This window comes from Bidens hawaiensis, unplaced genomic scaffold (assembly GCF_021521415.1).
Source record: "Bidens hawaiensis isolate Kalapana, Puna unplaced genomic scaffold, B.hawaiensis_p1.1 tig00019700_1, whole genome shotgun sequence".
NCBI lineage: Eukaryota > Viridiplantae > Streptophyta > Magnoliopsida > Asterales > Asteraceae > Bidens > Bidens hawaiensis.
Window position 1 is genome coordinate 329,682 of NW_027492995.1, and position 26,742 is coordinate 356,423.

Consider the following 26,742-nt stretch of genomic DNA (forward strand, 5'->3'; position numbering starts at 1 on the left):
TCCGAGCACACCTGCAACACCTTCTGATGCTGGTAACTTCAACCTCGTTGACGAAGACGAGGATGACACGGTTAATTTAGGGGACGATGACGTACAAGAATTGGCTCGATCCCCAAGTAGAGGAAGAAAAAATAATGGAAAAAATGTGGAGGGTTCGTCGTCGACACGAGCCGATATGGGGGCCCACGAAGAACTGGTCCGACTAAAAAAATATGTTCAGTCATTTCGAAACCCAAAACGTGGAACGTACCGCTACATTCCAGCATAGCAATGAAACCAAAGAACGGCTTGTCGGTCTATTTGAATTGCGGCAAATGGGACGAGACTATAAGTTCCTCGTCTCAAATGGGTTTAACGAAGAGGACATATTATTGAATATATATCTTATTATTTCTTTACCATATTTATTATTAAAATATTTTTGGTTCATTCTATTTTCAAAGTTGACATTTTTAACCTAAAAATAAATATGTTATTTTTCAAGATGTTAAAAGGTGAGGTGAAACAGAGGGGTATATTGGATTGATGGTGGTGGTTTGTGGCTGTTAAGGTATAGTGGATCGATGGTGATGGTGGTAGTTTAGGTGATGGTGGTGGTTGTCGAAGATGGTGATGGTCACCGGCCGGGGACGACCTGGCGAAGTGGTGTTGCCGGAGACGTGGAGATAATGCCACGGTGGCCACTGTATATAATACATACATTTTTATGTATACATTTTATACATATATTATTTTATTATAATTATAATTTAGTGTGGCCCATTGTTAATTTAACAAATTTATTTTGTTTATTTTATTCATTTTTTTAAATTAATTTTGTTTTAAATAAATATGGTAAAAATATCCATTTGCTCTCATGTGCTTTGTATATGACCTAATAATTTAACAAGAAAAGTTAACTGAGTTAGGAATACAGGACAAAACGTGATATAGTTTTTAAACATAAAAGAATATTTTTATGTCATTAAATTTGTTAAAAGACAGCCATTAAAAAAAACGTAAAAAAATAAAATAAAGGACTAATTTTGTTATTTTGTATGTAAAAAAAACTACTTATAATAATACGAAGGACCTTCTACTAGTTGGGTCAACCTAACCACACAATGATTGAGTTTAATTAGATATTTTATACCCGTTTAGTTAAATGGTATCTGTTTAGCGCGACCCACCGGGTTATATTCATTAACCCGTTTGTTTGTGTTGTTTAGATTCTGAAACCCTAACAAAATGGTTCAACCAATCCTCAAGTACGCAATACTCTTCCTTCCGTTCCGTTCAATTAAGGTATGTTTTCCATGAATCGAACAGATTATCCCTTCAATTCAATTCATGAATGATTATTGTTGGTTAATTAATGTAGAGATCTTTACTGCAATTCATTTAGGGTTGTTTGATTAAGTGTTTGTTCATTTACGTTCGTTTATATGTTGTTTTAATAATGATGATTATGATTATTATTATGTTAATGTGATTTATCTTTTGGATGGTTATATCTAATGTTTTATATTTCTAAATAAATAAATATATGTTCGTTTGTGTTCATTTGCGTTCATCTAGAAAGTTAACGAATTCGTTAATAGACGAACACGGACAAGAAATTTCATATGTGTTCGTGAACCGTTCGGTTGTCCGATAAAAGCGTAACAAAAGAACACCAACAAGGCTTCGTTCAGTTCGGTTCATTTACATCTCTATAATGCCTGACTCTTTAAAAGTCTTAACAAGTACATAACATTTATCATGATCTGAAATGTGATCGAAGAATGATTAAACATTGAAACAATATGGTTACATCATACATTTCATTCATTACATGTATGTTCATAAAAGTGATTACTGATTAAATCCATTTGCTGTTAGTAGTCTGGCAGTTATATCTTTTGTGGGATAACTAGAAGGAGATAGTGGTTTGAAAGTTTTTAATTGTTAAAAATGTTTTTTTATTTTGTTCATGAGTTGGGTATCTATCTGCTCATATGATTTTTCTTAACAGAAAGTTTCCGCTTTTCATGAGTTTGGCGAAGAGGATGAAGAGAGCGAGATGCTATGTGTGCAAGACACGAGGACATTTGGTGTTGTCCCGTAAACAACACCTACCTATGTCCTACCAAGCTCTCAGAATGTACTAATTTTATTTTTCTAAAAATACTAAGTTTATGTATATTTTGCAAACAAGACCGATGATTTGAGGCATTTTTCCATCAATTGCTACAGGTAATGATTGGGGATTGGGACATGTTGTTTGTTTATCCTGTTTCTCAAGTAAGATTTGTTAAATATAAGTGTGTTTAAATCATTTTATGGTTACTTGGGACTTAATGATTATGTTTTATTGATATAAGGCATGATCCCGAAAACGAATAGCTTCTCTGTTTTAATTCCACATCATGTATATAGACAGACACTAAGCACCAAGGTATAAACAACTTTTAAACTTTTGATTATTAGAAAATTCAAACAGAAAAAACACATCTAAACGCTACATTATTACTGGTATAGGAACCATAGCGGCTCAAGCATTGCAACTATGTGTGGGTCCCCCATTTATAGGTGGGAACCGTGGGATCAAGCACCCTTTGTTTTCCCAAGCCATATTCCAGTATCACAACAGCCTTACCCCGTGAGGCGACCCATCGCGGTCCCATCTGACGGAATGGATGCACATGCATCTGCCACTTAACCAAGATTTTGATTTTGAGGTAAAGTACCCCTTTTGTTGCAGAGAACAACTCCTTTCCAATGTGGTAGAAACATTTCAAAGTATTTGCCTATTTGGCTTAGCCCTCATATAATATAATTATAATACATCTACATATGCGCATTGTTTTAGTTTTATTATTTTTTATATATTTTTTTGATGGGTGATTTAAACTCTTTGCTATCAGTTAAATGTTTGCAGTCTATACCATTGGTTTCAAAGACTTCCACCATAATGTCTGGAACGGATGTGTCAGTTGGTTCACCAGGCTGTACATTATATTTTTCAAAATTCTTAAACCCATTTGATAAATTTAAATGTAAAACAATGGCTCTTGTAAATGTATTGTAAAACATGATTCTATTAATAATAAAACTTAATTTAGTTATGTATTTTTTTTTGTTTATGTTTATGATTCATCACATATAACTTTAATTTCTTAACTTCTATACTGGAATCAGATCATGTGTTTTAAAATATAATTTATCATTAATCTGTCATTTGTTAAATATTTATATTTACAGCAATTAAAGTATGTTATGTATATAATCATAAAAATCATACACTTAAATTATGGTTATAATTTTTTTCATAGTTTCAACATTTAAAACATCAATTTTCAAAGCATATCATGAAACCATTGTAATGTTCATTAATTAGTAGGTAGTAATAAATGTAGTCCTTAGATATAATCTTATCAGAACATGTGCTTTCTTATATCTATTTTTTACTCATGTATTACACGGGACTGAAGCTAGTAGTATATAAACAAGCGCATATTCCATTTTTTTTTTGACAAAAGTTATACAACCATTTAAACTGACTCGAGCTTTATATGAATAGAGCTCAAACTTAACATTTCATCTCATCAAAATAAAGGATCTGAACTAAGCTGTCGACTGTCGTGTTCAATTTTGAGCCCAACCTGACTAGGCTCAGCTCATATACAATCCTGGTTTTAGGTATGCTTTAAGTATAAGAAGTGGAATGTTAATTGTAATTTCTCAAGCCGTTGGACTTATCTTGTAATATTGAAAAACCTTAGGGATAATTGGTGTACCTTTGTCCTTTAAAAGCGTGAAAACCGAAGCTCTTGAATGCATAGGCTGATAAACACTGCAACTCGGGATTTCATTCCATTGTTGAAGTAACAATTCAAGGTAATAGCATTATGTTCTTTGATTATTAATTGCATATCACTTTTATTATGTCATCGATCGTTTGCATATAAATGCCGTTACTTTATGAATTTAGTTAGGGTTAGGGCTATTAAATTTTGATCATAGAATATAAGTACTATTGATGATTTTGGCCAATTAAAGTTATCAGATTGCATATCATGTTGTTCGTTTAAGATGGATTGAATTCATTGTTATTGTGTTTGTAGGTTTATATGCGCTATTATTATTATTATCTGAATGAATCTTTACGGATTCACCCCCGAGACAGCAGTGATATTGCGTTCCGGTCTTCAACTTGCAAACAACGCTCGCCATACACAATTCACACCGTTACATATTGCAGCTGCTTTGATCTTCGACCTTAATGGCGTATTCAGGCAAGCAATTATCAATGCTGGTGGTGCAGAGGCAGGTAATTACGTTTGCAGGCTTTTCAATCAAGCTTTGAAAAAGCTCCCTTCACAGCCCCCTGAATTCAATACACTTCCACAAAATGCTCCTTCTTTGAAAAAAGTGTATTGTAGCGTTAGGGCTCAACCTTTTTCTCTGGATCAGTTATTTTTAGGTCTTCTTGAAGATTCCCAAGTTGGGGATCTGTTAAAAGAAGCTGGAGTTAGTGCACCCAGTGTGAGTATTGAGGTAGAAAAGCTTAGAGGTAAACAAGTGAAGAAGGTGGAAAATGCACCCAATGTTAAAAATGAGGTAGAAAAGCTTAGAGGTAAAGAAGTGAACAATGTGGAAAGTGCTTCTGGAGATACTAATTTCCTGGCTCTTAAAACCTACGGTCGTGATCTTGTTGAGCAAGCTGGAAAGTTTGATCCTGTAATAGGGCGAGACGAGGAAATCAGGCAAGTTATTAATGTTCTATCAAGAAGAACAAAGAACAACCCTATTCTTATTGGAGAGCCTGGTGTAGGCAAGACTGCTGTTGTTGAAGGATTAGCACAGAGGATTCTAAGAGGTGATGTTCCAACTAATCTTAACAATGTACGTGTTGTGGCGTTAGATATAGGGGAAATGGTTGCTGGAGCTGCCTTTAAAGGGGAGTTTGAGGTGAGGGTGAAAACGGTTTTGAAAGAAGTGGAAGAAGCTGAAGGGAAGGTGATATTATTCATTGATGAAATTCATATGGTACTTGGAGCGGGTGGGGGTGGAACAGGAGGGTCCATGAATGTTGCAAATCTTATGAAGCCCACGTTGGCTAGGGGTCAGCTTCGGTGCATTGTTGCAACCACTTTGGAAGAATATAGGAAATATGTAGAGAAAGATACAGCCTTTGAGAGACGTTTTCAAAAGGTTTTGGTGGCTGAACCTAGTGTTCCTGACACCATAAGCATTCTTAGAGGATTGAAAAAGAGATATGAAGGACACCATGGTGTTCGGATTCTTTATCGTGCTCTTGTGGTTGCAGCTCAACTTTCAAACCGCTACATAACTGGTATGATTCATTTCTTTGATCCGTTTAAACTAGTTAACTTTATATAAATTGTTGGAATTTGTATGCAGGACGCTTTTTGCCGGAGAAAGCTATAGACCTTGTGGACGAAGCATGCGCAAATGTGAGGGTCCAGTTAGATAGTCAACCCGAAGAAATTGATAATCTTGAAAGAAAGAAGCTGCAGTTGGAGGCTGAGCTTCATGATTTTGAGAAGGAAGAAGATAAAGCAAGCAAAGCTCGTCTTGTTGAAGTGAGTTCATTAAGTTGATTGAACACTGTTAGATTTTTTTGGATGATTTTACTTATAGGGTACTAACGTAGCGTGTGGCTGGTTTTCAGGTGAAAAAAGAACTTGATGACTTGAGAGATAGACTTCAAACATTGATGATGAAGTATAAGAAGGAAAAAGAACGTGCTGATGAAATTCGCAGGTTGAAACAGAAAAGGGAAGAACTGTTGTTGTTACTACAAGGAACAGGAAGAAGATGTGATTCCACAAATGCTGCATATTTGAAATTTGGAGTAATGCAAGATTTGGAGATTGATATAGCAAGAATTGAAGGTACTGTAGGTGAAAATGTAATGCTAACAGAGACTGTGGGACCTGACCAAATTGCTAGGGTGGTGAGTAGGTTGACTGGTATACCAGTGACCACGCTACGTTATTGGTCTAGCCGACAGGTTGCATCAACGAGTAGTAAGTCAAGATGAAGCTGTAAATGTTGTAGCTGAGGCGGTTTTGAGGTCGCATGCTGGTTTGGGCCGGGCACAACAGCCAAATGGTTCATTTCTTTTCTTGGGTCCCACTGGTGTTGGGAAAACCGAGCTTGCTAAGGCTCTTGCAGAGCAATTATTTGACAATGAGAAACTTATGATTAGGATTGATATGTCTGAATACATGGAGCAATACTCTGTGTCACGGCTAATTGGTTCTCCACCGGGGTATGTTGGTTATGATCAAGGTGGCCAACTTACAGAAGCCGTGAGGAGTAAACCTTATAGTGTTATATTATTTGATGAAGTAGAAAAAGCCCATCAATCGATTTTCAACATTTTACTTCAAATGTTGGATGATGGAAGATTGACTGACGGTCAAGGCCGTACCGTTGACTTCACCAACACAATCATTATTATGACTTCCAATCTCGAAGCTGAGCATATGTTAAACGGGCTGTCAGGGAAGACCACAATGGTCAATGCTCATGAGTTGTTGATGCAGGAGGTGAAGAAACACTTTAAACCTGAGCTATTGAACAGGCTTGATCAGATAGTAGTGTTTCATTCACTTTCAATTGATCAGTTAAGAAAAGTGGCTAGACTTCAGTTGAAAGATGTGGCTGTTCGTCTAGCTGATAGCGGTGTTGCTTTGGGAGTTACAGAAACGGCTTTAAATGTCATACTAAATGAGAGTTATGATCCGGTAAGCATCAAAATCTTGTTAATTATGATATATATGTATATATACATCTTACTCACCAAGTTGGTTTGACATGTAGGTATATGGGGCCCGCCCAATCAGGAGATGGTTGGAAATGAAGGTTGTGACTGAATTATCAAAGATGTTAGTTAGAGGAGAGATTGATGTAAACTCAACGGTTTATATAGATGCAGACATGAATGGTGAAGATTTGTGTTATAATGTGAAGAAAAATGGTGGATTGGGGAATGCTGCAACCGGGCACAGGTCTGATATACTGATTCAAGTCCCTACTGCACAGGCTGCGAAGAGGAGGAAGATTGAGGAGGTAGTTGATCTTGATGAAATGGGTCTGATATAAATCAAGACGCACAATTGGTCTGTTTTTAAATTGTTTTTTTTAGGTCGAGTTTTATAGGAAAAGAGAAACATAGAATTGCTTTCATGGAGAGTTATGCTTGTTAAATGGTGAAGGTTCAAACGGTTGTGATCTTTCGATTAGAGTTAAAATGAACTATCATGACTATTTCTTAATGTGTTTATTCAAAGGCACATGCTGACTCAAATAATAGTTACGAACGAACCTAGGGCTGTTACTTGTTACAAATAACCTATAAATTATTACCAAACACACCGTGCTTTACAGTTCGTATAAAACCCAAGAAACACTCTTAGAATTCATGACTAACAAACACACCGTGCTTAACAGTTCTGTTGGGACACCAACCAATCTTTAGTAACATAAAGAACTTAAGTCACTGAATGATTTGATTTGATGACATAACTGTGGCTAACAAAAGACTGTCATCAAGAGTCTTTGATAATTTTCCTTAATTGTGATGCAAATTTGGTGTATTATAATTTCCGAGTGTTTAAGCGAATACCATCCACCGTAGACAAGCTGGCTAGTTCATCATTGGAATAATTTCCAAGTTACATCAGAAAACCTGCTCTGTTCTGCACATCAGACCTCTCAGCTAATAGATTCTCATTTGTTTCCTGTTTTCTGATTAACATTTGACTCAGACTTCTGGTAAAACAAAAAAAAAATATGTCTGGACTCTGGTAAAACCAAAAGTGACTCTGAAAAGATCACTAGTTCTTCAGTTATTCCTAATCTTGCAGATGTGTCATCTCTACCAACTCGACTAACCAACAACAAACTCGATGGCACCAATTTCTTCGAATGGAGCAAGACCATTCGCATCTATTTGTGTAGCATCAGGAAAGCCTCAAATCTCACCTCTAATCCTCCAACAGATGAAACTCAAGATCAATGGTTGCAAAAAATAACGCTCGATTGTTCCTGCAAATCAGGAACTCTATTGATGTGTCTGTTATGTCACTCGTCAATCATTGTGAATATGTGAAAGAACTGATGGACTACTTGGAATTTCTATATTGTGGACAAAGCAATATGTCTAGAATATATAATGTTTGCAACTTGATCAATCCCTAACGGCGTGTGTGATGGGATTCAAGAAGACATATGAGGAACTAAACACACTTTCACCCCTCAGCACTGATGTACGTGTAATGCAAGCCCAACGAGAACAAATAGCAGTGATGAGTTTTCTGACCGGTTTACGACCGGAATTTGATGTTGTTCGATCTCAGCTTCTAAATGAATCAACAATTCCATCTCTCCAAGAGGCATTTGCTCGAATGCTACGTCATGAAAGCATTCCACTTCCAAATCCATTAGCTCATAACAGTGCACTAGTCAGTCGAGGAGGGTTTCGTGGGAGCTCAAGAGGTCGTTATCAAAGCTGTTCACGAGGCAACTATCAAAGTAACTCACGAGGTGGTTACAACAATTATAACCTTGGTCAAAGAGATTGTACTCCCACAACCAACAATGGAAATATCGAATGCAATTATTGTCCTGAGTTTGGGCATAAAAAGACTAGCTCGAAACGCAAGAAACTCTTCTGCTCTTCTAGCAGCAAACAATAATGAAGGCAACTCAGAAGATGAGCAATTTATTTATCAGCCCAACGTGACTGCCCAACACAAATCCTATTGCCACATTTGCTGAAGCAGGTTAATCTACTACTACTTCCAAATAGGTCATTGATTTTGGAGCTTGTGAACACATGACTGGTAATCACAAACTCCTTTCAAATTTTCATTAACATTCACAATCATCTCACGGATGGATCAACTCCAAAAGTTCTTGATTCAAGAAGTGCAAATATTACTCCCTCAGTTCATCTGTCATCTGTGTTAAATTTACCCAATTTCCCACTCAATTTACTACCCGTTAGTAAAATCACTCGTGACTTGAATTGTAGTGCCTTATCCTATTTTGATTTTTGTATTTTTCAGGATCTGTCGACAAAACAGATAATTGGTAAAGGTCGGAAATTAGATGGCCTGGATATACTTGAAGTAACTTATAGCTTATTATATATTATTCGATAAGCTCTTTTTAAGTGTTTGTATTAGCTTATATTCAATAAGTTGATAAGCTCTTTTTAAGTGTTTGTGTTAGCTTTATTTAGCTTATGTTAGTAAAATGACCTAAACGGGCATGGTTACATATTATCACATAACTTATATTTTATATGTATCTACTTTGTTTTTATGAGTTATACCATCATTTTTGGATAAATTTATATCGAGGATGACGTAAAACTTCTACAAAAATACATTAATATTCAATAAACATTCATCTTGGTTTGGCTAGATCTCCTGCAATCATATCTCTAACTGCACTCATGTATAAATCATCTATTCTACGTTGTGTACTTGTGTCTTCATCTATTTCATTAACTAGATCTCCTGCAATCATATCTCTAACTGCACTCATGTATAAATCATCTATTCTACGTTGTGTACTTGTGTCTTCATCTATTTCATTAATGTAACTAGATCCTCGACTATCAATACCATTATTTGAGGTGTAAGATATTTGTTGCACCTTGTTAAATCTTTCATCACATTTGTCTTTTCTTCTAATGTAATTATGAATTGCCATAAATTCTAGCACGATCTTCACTTGTGTCTCATAAATTCAGGCTGGCTGTCCAATTGCACTCTCACATTCGCACATGCTTCATCCACGAGGTCAATAGCCTTATCCGGCAAGAAACGTGCTGCATACAGTTTCCAAAAAATTATTAGCCTACTACTATATAATTTCATAAGATCTGGTTCAAACCAATCAAAGAAATGAATCATACCAGTTATGTATCGACTAGAAAGTTGAGCTGCAACCACAAGAGCACGATCAAGAATCCGAACACCATGATGACCTTCATATCTTTCTTTCAATCCTCTAAGAATGCTTATGGTATCAGGAACACTTGGTTCAGCCACCAAAACCTGTTGAAACCGTCTCTCAAAGGCTGCATCCTTCTCCACATACTTGCTATACTCTTCCAAAGTGGTCGCACCAATGCACCGAAGCTGACCCCTAGCCAACATGGGCTTAAAAAGATTAGCAGCATCCATGGACCCTTCGGTTCGACCCGCTCCAAGAACAAGATGAATCTCATCAATGAATAATATCACCTTCCCTTCCGCTTCTTCCACTTCTTTCAAAACCGCTTTCAACCTCTCCTCAAACTCCCCTCTGTACTTGGCTCCAGCAACCAACGCCCCCATATCTAGCGCCACAACACGCACGTCACTAAGATTATTTGGCACATCACCTCTTAGAATCCTCTATGCTAACCCTTCAACAACAGCAGTCTTGCCTACACCGGGCTCACCAATAAGAACAGGGTTATTCTTTGTTCTACTTGATAGAATCCTAATCACTCTCCTGATTTCCTCATCTCTCCCGATTACAGGATCAAGCTTTCCGGCCTGCTCAACAAGATCACGACCGTAGGTTTTAAGAGCCTCGAAATTAGTATCTCCAGAAGCGCTTTCCACCTTCTTCCCCTCTTTACCTCTAAGCTTTTCGACTTCACCTTTCACCCGGGACGTGCTAACTCCAGCTTCTTTCAACAACTCCCCAATTTGTGAATCCTCAAGAAGTCCCAGAATCAACTGATCCACAGCTAAATGAGTGTCCCCATGGGATTTCTGCGAGCTTTGCGCACGACGGATCACTTTAATCAGAGAACTACTTGCTGGAACTTCATCTGGTGCAGGGGACTGAGAAGGAAGCCTTTTCAACGCTTGATTGAAAACCCTCTCAGCGGAATTAGCCGCCTCTTCACCACCGGCATTGCTAACTGCTTGCCTGAATATGCCACTAGGATCAGAGATCAAAGCAACCGCGATATGCAACGGTGTGAACTGTGCGTGGCCAGCGTTCATAGCGAGCTCATGGCCTGCAGCCAATGCCTCGTTTGTCTTGTGTGTGAACTTGTCAGGATTCATATCTGATAATAATATTAATGCCTATGTATAAACCTACAAACACAATAACAGTAAATTCAGTCTTATCTTCAATGAACATCATGAATAAACAGCATAACATATAATAAGCTTTAGTCTAGTTCATCAATTTAAAATTTAATAATAATTCAAAGAATGATATGCAATTGAAGATTAAGGAACGTAATGTTATTACCTTGAACAGCTAAATGAAATGAAATGAAATGATATGTTAGAGCGTGTGAAAACAATAACAATTGTTTTATTTAGCGAATTTAGAGATAGAATTGTAGATTTGTTTTGTATCTAGTTGACGAATGAATGATGAAGAGGACGAACTGAAGTGATTTATACATATTGTTAGGGGCCACGAGAGACATCTGGAACGAAACCGTTGTGTTATCTGGAACTTACCAGACATACATGTTCGAGAGTTTTCTGATTTTCCTGTTTTTAAGGATAATAATAAAGTTGCGTCAGTTATTTATTACCCTTATGGTTTCTAGATAGTACAAGATGAGTCCAAGAGATTTGAGAAAATACTATAAAAATTTCACTTCCTATATGATATCTTAAAGATTGTAATGCATTTAGACTTTAAGGTTTTGATCAAATACAAATAATTTTTATTATGAGAAGAGTATAAATAACTAGAGTAATTATGTTAACATTAGAGTAGTTATTATTATTCTATAACTTTTGCACTATTTTATTTCTTATACGTAAATATTCTAGTTCAACACTCTAATTATTCTAGTTATTTGTATATATAATAGGTTAATTTTGTTTGTACTGGATCTCATCCCATGACTTTAAATGCAAAAATTTGTCGGCTTTAAGTTTTGTTGAGTTTAGGTATTAGTTTTAACTTTTCTACGGTGGTGTTAAATGTACCCTTTCTCTCTAGTTTTACTAAGTGTGTTTCTTTCTTCAAGTTTTACATTAATACAATTCAAAAGTAATAATTTCGCATTTTGTTTTCTTTTATTTTCATTGTTACTTTAAATAACGTTTTTCTTTCTTTTTAAAGAAGTTTGTTTTTGTTTTCTATATATTACAAAAATAATTTAAAATTTTTAAATAACCAAAAACGTTTTATTTTGGGTTATGCTTGTAACATTCGTTACTTTTCAAACCCGAAAATCCGACCCGTTTTTGAATTTTCGGTTTTTATTTTTAAACAAAAAGACACAATGATTTAATCTTTATTTTAATTTTTATCTTTAATATGAGTAACAATTGAAAAAACACAATGACCAAAAATCTATAACACAATGCGTAGAAAAACTCAATTAAAAAACACAATGGACAACTAAATAACACAATATAAAAAAACCCACAAACTTTTTTTATTTTTATATAACAATATGATATTCATATTAAAGATAAAATCACTTGTAATTATGGTAAAAATAATTTTTAAAAAAATGTCGTATGAAAAAATTATAGACGTTTTAAAATGATGGAGGAATTGACATGTGTTTTGCATGTGGATAGAGAAAGTCATCATAAATGGGTTATTACCTTCATACTCTTCTCATTAATTTTAATTCTTAAATTAATCTTCTCAATCCAAATTAAGATCAATGGATAAAATTTCTTCTCACCCTTCTTATTTTTGTCGTACTTTGTATTTTAGTCTTACCCTTAAAAGTAATAAGTTTTTGGTTTTAAGTTTGGTTGAGTTTGGGTATTAGTTTTATCTTTTTTACGATGGGTGTTGTTAAATATATTCTTCTTTTATACGATTCTTCTTCTATAAGTAATGTGTACTCTTCAAGTTTTACATTAATACGATTTAATTTTATTTTTTATTCTTTTTTTTTACATTTTGTATTCTTTAATTATCATTATTATTTAGAAAAAAAAAACGCTTTTTTTCCTTTTCAAAGAAGTTTTGTTTTTTATATATTATAAAAAAAAGTTATTTTTTTCAAATAACCAAAAATGTTTTTTATTTTTCTCTAAATGTTTTAATAATTTTAGAGTATTATATTAAAAATACTTTTAGAAATAATTTATATATAAAGAAAATGGTATTGCTTTTTAATAGAATAAAAAAATATAACAATATACGACTTGATCAACGAGTTTTGTTCTTTTCACATGAGATTAAGCTAATGCATCCAAACCTAACAAAAAATCAAATTGTTTTGAATTCTTTTTATGAGACAAAAGGCAAATGATAAAATAAAAATTAGCAAAACCTAATTTTATCATTGTTATAAAGACGCTATTTTTTAAAAAAATACATTTTATAAATAATAAAAAAAAAATTTCTATTATTTCGTTAGAGAAGCCATTTTTAGTTTTTTTTTTGTAAACTAAAAAGACGATTATTTATTTAGTTCTAAATTATTTTGTATAAAATAGGTTATAAAACTCTTAAAAGTCATTGAGTTTTCTTCTTTTTTTTTCTTTTCTTTCTTTATATCAAGCGACTCGTATCCTCCTTCTGTTCAAAACACTTAATTTTATTTAGAGCATCACTTTAAGCTAAATTTTACATCTATCAACTACAATAATATATAGGGCCTGATTATAAAAATTGAACTATATGTAAAATGAATAGTTTGCAAAGAAAAAATGAGAAAGAAAAAGAACTATATGTAGAATGAATAGTTTGCAAAGAAAAAAGAGAAAGAAAAAGAACATCAAGTCTCTAAGTTGTTCTATAGTGGGGCATCGAATCCCCTCTATCATGCCACGCCTGCGTCACGTGAGCACTAGGGGCATCGAAATCCTTCTACACATATATATGTATGTGTGTGTATGAGAGGGAGACAAACACATGGCCCCACCACCATTTCCTTGACGCCCATCGTTATGAAGCCCCCATCGTCATATTACCCATTATTATTTTTATTTTTATTTTAAATTGTCTTTTGACTCTTTGTAACCTTAATATCTAATGAGTAATGACCAACCCAGGTCAACACAGTGGGTGGTCCTAGAGCCTTTGATCTTTTCAAAGCTTCTTGTTCTTCTACATTCACAACAACAATGGCTTATCTGGTTCTTCTTATGCTCATTTTCTCCATGGTTTCTCACTCAAGTATGTAAGCATTTCTTTTTTTGATTTATATGTACTTTAAGTTTCTAGCTCACAATAAATCTTTGTTCATGCACCACCAAGAAAATAGAAAATATATCTCTCAAGCCATAAAAAGTCAAACCTGCTGGAAATGATTGTTAAATCCATTATATTTTTTGATATTGTAACTTGTATATATTGCTACAGTGAAAATAGTGCATTGATCGAGCTGGTATAAAAATCCTATATTTCTTTCTTGAGTTAAGTGTCATTTTATTACCTGTGGTATGTGTGATTACGCAACTTAGTACCATTTTTGAATTTTATGCAAATAGCTACTTCACATTTCTAAAACTTGCCATTTTAGTACATTTTTCTAACCTCGTTAATTTTTGCTCGTTAAGTCAGGGGTAAATTGGTAATTTCATTTATTTTTAATCAAATACCCCTTTGTTAAAGTTTTGTGTTGTTTCTAAACATTTCAAAACCCTATGGACTAATTGTGTCAACTCCTTAAACTAAACAATCCCCAACCCCTTTCTCTCCCGTTTTCCCCGACGGCCAAACATTCCCGCCGCCGGAAACCCGGCTCCTCTCCAGCCACGCAAGGATAGGCTTGTTAATCGTTGATTATTAATTCAAACGCAATACGAATGTATTCAGAGGCCAATTACAATCATTAATTTACATCTTTAACAAATCATTGATTGGATGGAACAAACATGAAACCACCACTTAATAATAATCAATCAGAACCTTACAAAAGTTAAATCGAACCTTATAAAACCCCTTAGCATACTTGTCTGTGGATTTCGAACACCAATGCCCTCAATTTTTCTCAACACCCTCTGTATGACCAAATCGGGACTCGCCGTCGCGACCTAAACTCCGAACAAACCTACTACCCATCAATTCGACATCACCCAGGTATCATTTTATGTTCAATCAACTCAACCTATCACCGTGGTGTAACACCCTCTGCCAACTTCCATGAACGTGGGCATTTCATCAATCAATTAGGGAATTTGAAAACTAGGGTTCTTGAGGATTGGGGAAATTTAGAAGTACATGTGTATATATTTAATATGAAGCAAACTTTTGATTTGTTAAATAAATAATATAAATGAAATTACCATTTTACCCCCAACTTAACGAGCAAAAATTAACGAGGTTAGAAAAAGGTACTAAAATGGCAAGTTTTAGAAATGTGAAGTAGCCATTTGCATAAAATTCAAAAAAGGTACTAAAATTGCATAATCAAACAAACCACATGTACTAAAATGACACTTAACTCTTCTTTCTTTGTTTTGTGGGAAATTGCTAATTTTGGTATTGTACATATCAACGACAATAAGATACATGATGTTCACACCGATACATATCGCGGCTGCTTTGATCTCCGACCCGAACGACATATTCTGGCAAGCAATTAGCAATGCAGGTGGTGCAGATGCATCCAATTTAGCTGGCATGGTTTTTAATCAAGCAAATACCTTTATAATCAAAACGATGGATCAGCTTATTTTAGGTCTTCTAGAAGATTCCCTAGTCGGGGTCTGTTAAAAAAATCTAGAGTTAGTACACCTGGAGTGAGAACTGGAGTACAAAACCTTAAAATTGCAAATACTACTTTGCAGGCTCTTAAAACCTATGATCGTGATCTTGTGGAGCAAGCGGGAAAGCTTGATCCTGTGATTGGGCGAGACGAGGAAATTAGGAGAGTGATCAGGGTTCTGTCAAGAAGAACAGAGAACAACCCTGTTCTTGAGCCCTATGTGGGCAAGACCGCGGTTGTTGAAGGTTTAGCAAAGAGGATAATAAGAGATGATGTACCCAACAATCTTAGTAACACACGTGTTGTGGCGTTGGATATGGGTGCGTTGGTTGTTGGAACCAAATGCAGAGGGAGGGGGTTGAGGAGAGGGTGAAAGCGGTTTTGAAAGAAGTGGAAGAAGCACAAGGGAAGGTGATATTATTCATTGGTGAGATTCATCTTGTTCTTGGAACTGGTCGAACCGAAGGGTCCATGGATGCTGCTAATCTTTTCAAGCCTATGCTGGCTAGGGGTCAGCTTAGGTGCATTGGAGCAACCACTTTGGAAGAGTATAGGAAATATGTGGAGAAGGAATATGCAGCATTTGAAAGACGGTTTCAACAGGTTTTGGTGGTTGAACCGAGTGTTCCCGACACTAAAATATGTTGCGTAAAAATCAGTCCCTAATGCATCAGCAACTAAAAAAACAGTCCCAATTACCAAGTATTTGAGACTAAAACACAAGTCTTTAATAGTTTAGTCCTAGTCTCTAATATGTTCCTTCTAAGTTAGAGACTCATTATCGGTCACCATTCATTTAACTAATTTTTCTGTACATATTTGGGACTGAAATTCAGTCGTTAATAAATTTTCACAACAACCTTATATTTCCTAGACACATTTGGGACTGAAATTTAGTCTTAGATAAGATGTCAAAGTATTGGCAACTGATTATCAGTCACTAACATCAGGCATATAAAACCCAGTCCCTAATATTATCAGTGACTAATAAATCAATCCTAGATACCATGTATTCGAGACTAATATATTAGTCCCTAAAAATTTAGTCCCTGATGGTCACTTTTCTTGTAGTGATATACATCAGACAGTGTTAGCTTGTTGAGGTCTTTCGTCTTCTTAATAGCTGCAACATTCATATCCCAACTTTGAGGCAATGAGTTCACCAACTTGTTGTTTGTTTCAGCAGCTGTTAAATTGATGCTTGCTGATCTCATCTCAGTCACAAGAGCTATGAACCTATGAAGCTGAGTTTCTAAAACATGATTAAACATATTAAATTTTTGTCGTAGCAGATCTTGTCGACTTCTCTTCATGTCTTCATTCCCTTCATACACCTCAATCAATGCTTCCCACAGTTCCTTAGCAGATTGCAGTTCTCTAAAACCTAGGGCAATCTCAGGTAAGAGTGCCATAGTCAAAGTTGAAAGTGTCTTTTCATCCTCTTCTATTTAACAAGATCATCATCATCATACATCGCAACAGGTTTCACAGCAATTTCCGTAGAATTCTTACGTTGGTAAGTGATGACTTGGGGACCCCTAACTATGCTTATCCAAATTTTGGCATCTTTCATCTTAACATATTTCTCGAATCTAAATTTCCACTCGCTAAACCCCCCATGAGACAGCAGACGGGGTAAGCGAGTAGTGGTTCCCATAATGGAGTCCAGTTCTTAGAGAAGCATTGGATGATCCATTAGTACTAATTATATGATCCATTTCAGTTTAGTAAGTCCAAATGTTTTATAGTCCAGGAATCAAAACCCAAGTAAGGTCTATCAGGCCCAAATTTAAATTACAGTATGCGTTGAACGAGAACCAATCGTTGACCGAGAACAGAGAGCGTTGACCGAGAACCCACAATTTTGACCGAGAATGATCAAAAGTGATGAAGAACTCCCGGTTTTAGCCGAGAACACTAATTGGAAGCCGAACGGTCTAGTCTGGCCGAAATCACTAGATCTTGGCCGAAAACCCTTATTTTTTGGCAAAGAGCTCTTGTTTAATAAGCAAAAACTAAGAAACACAACCGAGAACATCCAAAACGCGTTTGACATGCTTACTTTGGTAACAACTAAATCCCTAATTTTATGGGATTCAAATTGTTTCCAAGGATAATGAGATCCTTGACCAAACCAGAAAATCTCCTTCTTCTCCGATCAGAACCTCGCCGGAAAAACACACAAACACCACAAAAACCTCGAGATCTCGAATCTTGTTAATATCAAACCGAGCCTTGAATGGTTCAAAAGACTCTCATACCAATTGTAAGTCCCGAAACCGCAATATGATATCAACAAACCAACGTTATTGCGGATAATAACGTAGGGTGATTCAAGACAATTAATAACAATACGTAAAGAACACAAGATCTTGCTTCAAAACACACGTTGTATTAATTTCGGGTGCTTAAGCAGTAGGTTACACAAACTCGTTCACCACGGTAACAAATATGAACGGTCATCCCCAACCCAATACATGTTATCTATATATATAGGGAAACAAACAACCTAGCCCAACAAAGCCCAAGCCCACCGAGATCCTTTTAAATAACCTCGGTTTACATACCCAAACACTCAGACATAAAATACATCAAAATGAACTAAGTACAAACCACTAAATGTAGACCCAACAACGCCCCGACAACCTAGGACAATCATAACTAGTCCTTGGTTGTTAGTTGTACCATATACGCCGCGTATAGCACTGTACGCGACGAAAAGAGTATAATATATAAGACAAAAGTGTACCCTATACACTACACATAGTGTTCTACACTTCTTATTTAGGGGTGTCTGGGGTGTCCACAGTAAGACCCTTTGGCCTTTAGTAAATCAAATTACCATATATTTGATGTTTAGTTTTTCTCTCTTAGACCATCTACATAATCCAATTTTTAATAACGATATTAGAGCATTCCCAGCATGTCCTCCATCCATATCTCTATAATTACACTAAAAAACACTACATATCTGATATCTCTCTCCTATTCAATTAAATAATATTTTTTATACATTTATCATTACAGTTTTCTCTCTTCTTTACTCAAAATTAATTCAACAAATATTAAAAATTAAATATGGGCAAACAAAGTTTTCTCAAGATTTACAAAAAATCACTACATTTATCTCTTCACCATATAATTTACACTCACAACCACACCCTATAATTACAAATTCCCCTCACATAATTATAAAAGACGGCTTAAGAATACTCTTAGGGGCGTAACTCGAGTACCAAAATCCGGTAGCATATTTTTGGTTCTCCTACCCGAGTATTGTGTACGTTGTAATTAAAAAGGTAATGTGGCCATTATATGGGTCATTTTCAATAATAATAATAATAATAATAATAATAATAATAATAATAATAATAATAATAATAAATTTTACCACTATAAATATTAATCAATCTAAATTAAAAGTTATACACCAAAAGATATACACATTTTCCAACGGTATTTCTACGCTTTTACATCAATGGATTTTGAAAAATCAATGGGTGGTTCAAGCCGAAAAACCTATGATTATGATTTCCATTTGTTCTATCTACACCAGGGATGAGTTGAAAACAGTACATTATAGACATTGATCCTGAAAATTATAGATCAATAAATTATAGACATTGAAAACACTACATTATCTGAAAATTTGAAATATTTGATACGGGTACCAAAATATTCATTCTAGTATCAGTATCGATTTAGTACCTGTATTTCGTGCAAAATTCGGGATATACAGGTAAGTACCAGTACCAAAAACTCAAAATTTGGTACCGATTTAGTATCGACGGTACCAAATCGATACCAAATTCGATACCGGTACTGAAAACGCTCATACCTAACCTACACAACTTAATTCAATCCAAAATTTCACTAAAACATTATACTACACCATATTATAAAAAAAAATCTCAAGAAATCCATTTTTCACAAAACTTATTTCGACATGTTAAAAAGAACTAAATGAGACTGCGTATTTATCATTCAAAAAGTATCTAGATATTGTAAGTTATTAAAGAAAACTTCAGTTATACGTAAAATCAAGTTTGCAAAAAGAAAAAAAAAATGAAAATCAAATATTAGTCAATGAGGGTGTGCCAAGAAAAGTCAAATCAAAGGTTTCATTCAACCTTGTTGATTGGTCCTGGTTGAAAATATTTAAAAATTGTTATTTCAAACCTAACGAATTAACTGACCAACACGGTCGACACATTGGGTGGTGCTAGAGCTCTATCTCTCTCTTCATCTTTTCCAAGCTTCTTTCCACATTCATAACAATGGCTGCTCTAGTTCTCTGATCATTTTTTCCATGGTTTCTCACTCAAGTAAGCATTTCAATAAAGAAAAACTCTTAATCCATAAAATTATCGATGTTTGACTTGTGCATACTGCTGCAGCTGAAAACAGTACATTATAGACATTGATATTGGCGGAGCGTTAATTGAGCCGATAAAAGAAATCCTAAATTTCTTTCTTTGTTTCTGGGAAAACACATCAACCACAATGACAAGCATGGATATGTTGATTTTAAGTCTTCTCCAAGATGCCCTAATTAGAGATCGGTCGGAAGAAGTCGGTGTTGGTGCATTCATGGTGAGCACTAACTGTACCGTACTGTACCTGAAAGTAACCGTACCAAAAATCGGTAAATCTGGTATCCATACCCATACCAAATTTTATGGTACGAGTACTTTAGGTACGGTACTCGCTTTAGTACCACTTTATTCATTTTTTTCAACAAAATTTGGTATCGATAATAATATGGTAGCGACAATCAATTGTCTATAATACCAAACCGTAATACAACAACCAAAACGGTAATACCACAATCAATACATTATATGAAAACTAAAAATGAAACAAATCAACCATAATATAAATTTCATTCACAATCAAGTAATGAATACCAAAACGTACATAGGAACACTAATTAGACAAAGAGTAGATATTTAAAGAATACAACTTATATAGCGGAAGACAAAACTAATAACCACCATATCTAAACCCAAACGAGGATCCGGTTACAAACGATACGAGTACGAGATTTAAACAACCAAATAACATTAAACGTAAATAACAGTATTTAAATTGTATCTCGGTTACGAATAACCAGTAGAGACACCAAGGAGTAACAAGCGGACCTAGGAGACGACACAACAAAATCCGATGACGGCAACGGCTGCGGACGGCGGCGGCAGGAGTCGCAAACAGCAGCGGCGGCACCGGCAGTGGCTGGCAGCTGCGGTGACCGGAATCCGGCAGTGGCGGCGCCGGAGCAAGGTGGCGGTGGTGGCGGTATGTAGGTGATGGTGGCTAGGGTTTTAGTGTTAAGTGAATATGTTAGATAATATGATAAAGATATAATATATTTATAGAAAAGGATTAGGGTTTAATCCTCCATTAAACCCAATGGGCTTCGAGCTCAATCACCACACTAGCCTGTCCACCAATAATCTCATTTAATTGTGTCTAGCCTAGTTAACTATTTAAGTGGGCTTGATGTTCATTATCCTCGGTGTAACTCTCTCGGGTCACAACCGGGTCGGCTCGCGTTGACTTGACCCGAACCGTACATATTTCCAACACCACCGACTTGTACAATGAGAACACGAGGCATGGAGGGGATATACAAACTAGAACGCTTCCTAAATTTCCACATCTAATCTATCATACCTATTCCCAATAACCCTATACACACCTTATCAATACCAATATACCATAATGTTCGAATGTTATGACTAACGAGTACAATGCTCTAATTGAAAATGAGACTTGGGAAAAATTTTCCACGTCAACCACATATGAACGCCATACGTAGTATGTGGTTGTTTAAACATAAACTGTAAGCATATGGCAGTTTGGAAAGGTACAAGGCATGACTCGTATGTGAAAGTCAGTTACAATAGGTGGGCATAGATTGTGGAGAAATGTTTAGTCCTGTGGTAACCCCACCATGATTCAGACAGTTTTGTCAATAGCACTTTGCAAATTTTGGCCAGTCATCAATTGGACGTGAGAAGCACTTTTCTACACGACTTGTTGAATGAAAAGTTTACATGCATCCATTAAGTTTCAGGGATAAACGATTCCCAAATCATGTGTTATCTCTTAAAAACTCTCTCTACGATCTCAAGAAAGCCCCATGAGCGTGGTATCAATAGTTCACGGATTATGTTCTCACCATGGGGTTTTAACAAAGTCTGTGTGACACGTCACTTTTCACCTTTCATAAAGCCAATTAGATCGCTTATCTTTTACTATATGTAGTTGACATACTATTGGTAACCTTCTCTTCAACCTTTAGGCAGAGCCTCCTGAAATGCCTTGCAACTGAATTTTCCATGAAAGACCTTGGATCCTTACCTACTTCTTGGGTATCTCAGTAAATAGAATCGGTAACACCGTGTTTCTCTCACAGAAAGTATATACACAATATATTCTCAAGCGTGCAGGTATGGAATCTTGTAAGCCGATTGCCACCCCGGTTAATACAAACAGTAAGCTCGGCGCAACCTCGAGTCATATGTTCACCTATCCGACTTTGTATTGAAGTCTCGCAGGCACGTTACAATATTTGACACTTACGACCCGATATCACATAAGCGATACAGCAAGTGTGCATGTACATGCACTCCCCACGGTCAGATCATTGGGATGCGTTAAAACGTATACTTAAATACTTTCAGGGGACGGTCGATTATGGCCTTACATTAGGACCTTCATCCTCTTCGTTCATGCTCGCTTATACAGATGTTGATTGGGCGGGTTGCCTAGACACCGGCCGCTCCACTTCAGGGTACTGTGTTTATCAGAGGGCGTCTCTGAAAATTTAAATACCTCGGCTGAGCAAAAAAAAGGCCCACAGGCCTTAACGAAAAACGAAAAATATAAGCTAATATTTATAAACGACAATTAATGTTATAACAATAAACATAACAAAAATATATTATTAATGTAATACCCTAATTTTTGAAACACTAATAGATTAATTGCCGAAATGGTATGTTGTTGAATCAAAAATTGTTAAGTTAAGGGTGAAGTATAATTAAAACAAAACTAAAAGGGGTGAGTGCGTAAATAATAGATTTAATTATGAAATAAAGTACAGGGGCCATTTTTGCCATTTCTTAAAACCTGAATTTTGAATCATCTTCATCCTTAAACCTGTTGAATTTCCGACGTATTTTTTCGACAAGGCTAAGTTTCCGGCGAGTTTTAAACACCACAAGTATCTACCAAATCGACAAATTTATGATGTCGTTTGATTCAAGATCTTTCACCGATAAATATATATATACATAAAAAAGGTCTTGGCCCCCAAAAATTACGTGCCCCGGTCGAAGGTGCGGCTCGCACACCCCCTGGGCCTGCGTCACTTTATTTGGGCGATAACCTCATCTCATGGTCATCCAAGAGACATGCCACCATATCTCCTTCGAGCGCCGAAGTAGAATATCGCGGCGTTGCGAACCTTCTAGTCGAAATTTATTGGCTCCGCAAACTGCTCCTCGAACTTCATAATCCTCTCTCACGTGCCACTCTTGTTTATTGTGACAATGTGAGTGTCATCTACCTTTTAAAAACCTGCTTCAACACCAACGAACCAAGCGTATTGAGCTAGACGTCCTCATCGTTCGCGAACAAGTACAACGAGGACAAATGCGTGTTCTCAGTGTTCCATCACGGTATCAAGTGGCTGACATTTTCATAGAAGGACTACTGTGTGCTCTCTTGGAAGACTTTCAGGCTAGTCTGAGCATTCGATTCACTTCTGCTTTGACTACTAGGGTGTAATAGAAATAAAAACAATATCATTAATTGATATTATATTATTTAGTTATATTGTAATCAAAATAGTTGATTCTATGTGATATGGATACCATCCTAACCAAAATTACCTAGCAACTATTTATACACATTGAATAAACAAAGCATGAAATCATGAATACTCTAATTCTAATACTTACAATTGCGGATACAAATTTGCAGGCACTTCAAACCTACGGTCGTGATCTCATGGAGGAAGCGGAAAAGATTGATCCTGTGATCGGGCGAGACGAGGAAATTAGAAGAGTGATTAGGGTTCTATCCAAAAGAACAAAGAACAACCCTGTTCTTATTGGGGAGCCTGGTGTGGGCAAGACTGCTATTGTTGAAGGTTTAGTAAAGCGAATAGTAAGAGGTGATGTACCCAAAGATCTTAGTGACGCACGCGTTGTGGCGTTGGATATGGGGGCATTGGTTGCTGGAACCAAATACAGAGGGGAGTTTGAGGAGAGGTTGAAAGCGGTTTTGAAAGAAGTGGAAGAAGCCGAAGGGAAGGTGATATTATTTATTGATGAGATTCATCTTGTTCTTGGAGCGGGTCGAATAGAAGGGTCCATGGATGCTGCAAATCTTTTGAAGCCCATGTTGGCTAGGGGTCAGCTTAGGTGCATTGGTGCAACTACTTTGGAAGAGTATAGGAAATATGAGGAGAAAGATGCAGCCTTTGAGAGACGGTTTCAACAGATTTTGGTGGCTGAACCGAGTGTTCCAGACACCATAAGCATTCTTAGAGGGTTGAAAGAGAGGTATGAAGGCCACCATGGTGTTCGAATCCTTGATCGTGCTCTTGTGGTTGCAGCTCAACTTTCAAGCCGTTACATAACAAGTATGATTCATTTCTTATAAAATATTTAGTAGTGGTTGAACACATGTATTAGATTATTAGGTGTTATTTTCTAGCGGTTAAACATAGGTATTAGATTACTAGGTGTTAGTTTCATTTAGCCCGCATGCCCAAGTTATGTTTCTAATTTCAAGTCTTTTATATATTGAGGGTTTCTACTCTGTTGTAAGTACAAACTTTATCCAAGATATAATCACTTATATAAATTTGTTGGAATTTGTATGCAGCACGTTTCTTGCCAGATAAGGGCTATTGACCTTATGGATGAAGCATGTGCAAATGTGAGGGTGCAATTAGATAGCCAACCTGAAGAAATTGATAATCTTGAAAGAAAGCGGGTACAGCTAGAGGTTGAGCTTCATGCTTTAGAGAAGGAAAAAGACGAAGTGAACAAAGCTCGTCTTGTTGCAGTGAGTTCTTTTAAGTCTTTTGCTTAATTTTAACTATAGTGTGCTGACTTTTGTAGGTGGAAAAAGGGCTTGAGGACTTGAGAGGTAGACTTGAAGCACAAATGAGGGCATATAAGAAGGAAAAAGAATGTGCTGAAAAAATTCGCTGGTTAAGACAGAAACGGGAAGAACTTTTTGGGGCATTACAAGAAGCAGAAAGAAAACGTGATAGTTCAAGAGTTGCAGGTTGCATCAGCGAGTTGTGGGCCAAGATCAAGCGGTTGGGGCTGTAGCCGAGGCGATTTTGAGGTCGCGTGCTGGTTTGGGACGAGCCCAGCAGCCAACCGGTTCGTTCCTCTTCTTGGGTCCCACTGGTGTTGGGAAAACAGAGCTTGCTAAGGCTCTTGCAGAGCAGTTATTTGATGATGAAAAGCTTATTATAAGGATTGATATGTCTGAGTACACGGAGCAACATTCAGTGGCCCGACTAATCGGTGCTCCACCCGGATATGTTGGTCATGAAGAAGGCGGTCAACTTACAGAAGCCGTGAGGAGAAGACCTTACAGTGTTGTATTATTTGATGAAGCTCATCAATCGGTTTTCAACATCCTACTTCAAGTGTTGGATGATGGAAGGTTGACCGACGGTCAAGGCCACACCGTTGACTTCACAAATACAGTCATTATCATGACTTCTAATCTTGGAGCTGAACATATGTTAAACGGGCTGTCAGGGAAAACCGCAACGGTCAATGCTCATGAAATGGTGATGCAAGAGGTGAAGAGGCACTTTAAACCTGAGCTGTTGAATAGGCTTGATCAGATAGTGGTGTTCCATTCACTTTTGAATGTGGAGTTAAGAAAAGTTGCAAAACTTCGGTTGAACGATGTGGCGGTTCGCCTTGCTGATAGAGGCGTTGCTTTGGGTGTTACAGAAGCAGCTTTAGATGTAATACTAAATGAGAGTTACGATCCGGTAAACATCATTACTTACTGTTAGTTACTAGGAGTAATTTTGATATGAGTTTATCTGACATATAAGGTATATATATATGGGGCAAGACCTATCAGAAGATGGCTAGAAAGGAGGGTTGTGACTGAATTATCTAAAATGCTCATCAAAGAAGAGATTGATGAAGTGTATATAGATGCAGGCAAGAATGGGGAAAAATTGAGTTACATGGTGGTGAAGTTACACAAGCTGTGAAATCGATAGAGATTAAGGAAGAAGATGATGATGACGTTGCTGACATGGATGATTGATATGGACAGCTAGGTTGGTAGCTTATGGGGTTTATGTGGTCTGTACAAGTTGTTTGGTTGATTGATGTTTGAATTATTACAGATGTTAATTTGAACGCATGTATAATAATAAGGGTTCTGTTAAATATACCAAAAAATATACCAAAGTCAAAGACCAAAAGTTGTCAGCATTAAACCAAAAGTTTTCAGCATTTATTGTATGGAACAAGTTCCAAGAATTAAGGAGATCGAAATTGCATGGAACAAGTTCCAAGAATTTAAAGTGGACAATGATGACATGATGCACCACAAAACCATTCATACAACTAGCATATTTAAGAAGACAGGGAGATAAAGAATTATTATTTTTATATATTTATTACACAATCTTCATCTTTATAGCCATAGAATTCATAAAATATTAAATTTATTTAAGTCATCATAAGTATTAGCACTTACAAAAATAATCCAATTTCTAACTTCATTAAAAAAGAATCGCAGCTTTGAAACTTATTTACCGATATAGTTTTTTTTTTTTTGAAAACTTCATCTTTCACTCCTATTCTTATTGGGTCATTGGATAAACAAAGTTTTATAATTATTATTTTATTGTATAATAAATTTTTAACATGTTATTGTATAGTTATATTTTTTTATCAAAAGTTATTATTTTAAATATTTTCAACTCACGTCTTTGTAAACTAAGTTATTGCTACTTTATTCTTTTTTATTTCGTCTCTTAATTTCATTATCTTGTGTAAAACAAATTACGTTATTAATACAAT

At 36.0% G+C, this 26,742-nt stretch overlaps 3 pseudogenes across 3 annotated transcripts; 2 read left to right on the forward strand and 1 right to left on the reverse strand.

The window, feature by feature from the left end:
• The first annotated feature begins 2,205 nt into the window (after positions 1-2,205).
• Positions 2,206-8,595, forward strand: LOC143559130 (chaperone protein ClpB1-like; annotated as a pseudogene). The gene is made up of 7 exons (XR_013139883.1): positions 2,206-2,262; positions 2,343-2,699; positions 3,744-4,518; positions 4,582-5,317; positions 5,386-5,567; positions 5,657-6,737; positions 6,814-8,595. The product of XR_013139883.1 is annotated as a chaperone protein ClpB1-like (transcript).
• Positions 8,596-9,731: 1,136 nt separating this feature from the next.
• LOC143559109 (chaperone protein ClpB1 pseudogene) lies at positions 9,732-11,149 on the reverse strand (annotated as a pseudogene). The gene is made up of 2 exons (XR_013139877.1): positions 9,920-11,149; positions 9,732-9,832 (listed from the first exon to the last, which is right to left on the reverse strand). The product of XR_013139877.1 is annotated as a chaperone protein ClpB1 pseudogene (transcript).
• Positions 11,150-15,400: 4,251 nt separating this feature from the next.
• LOC143559131 (chaperone protein ClpB1-like) lies at positions 15,401-25,978 on the forward strand (annotated as a pseudogene). The gene is made up of 5 exons (XR_013139884.1): positions 15,401-15,835; positions 23,737-24,308; positions 24,554-24,736; positions 24,793-25,691; positions 25,758-25,978. The product of XR_013139884.1 is annotated as a chaperone protein ClpB1-like (transcript).
• The last annotated feature ends 764 nt before the right edge of the window (positions 25,979-26,742 follow it).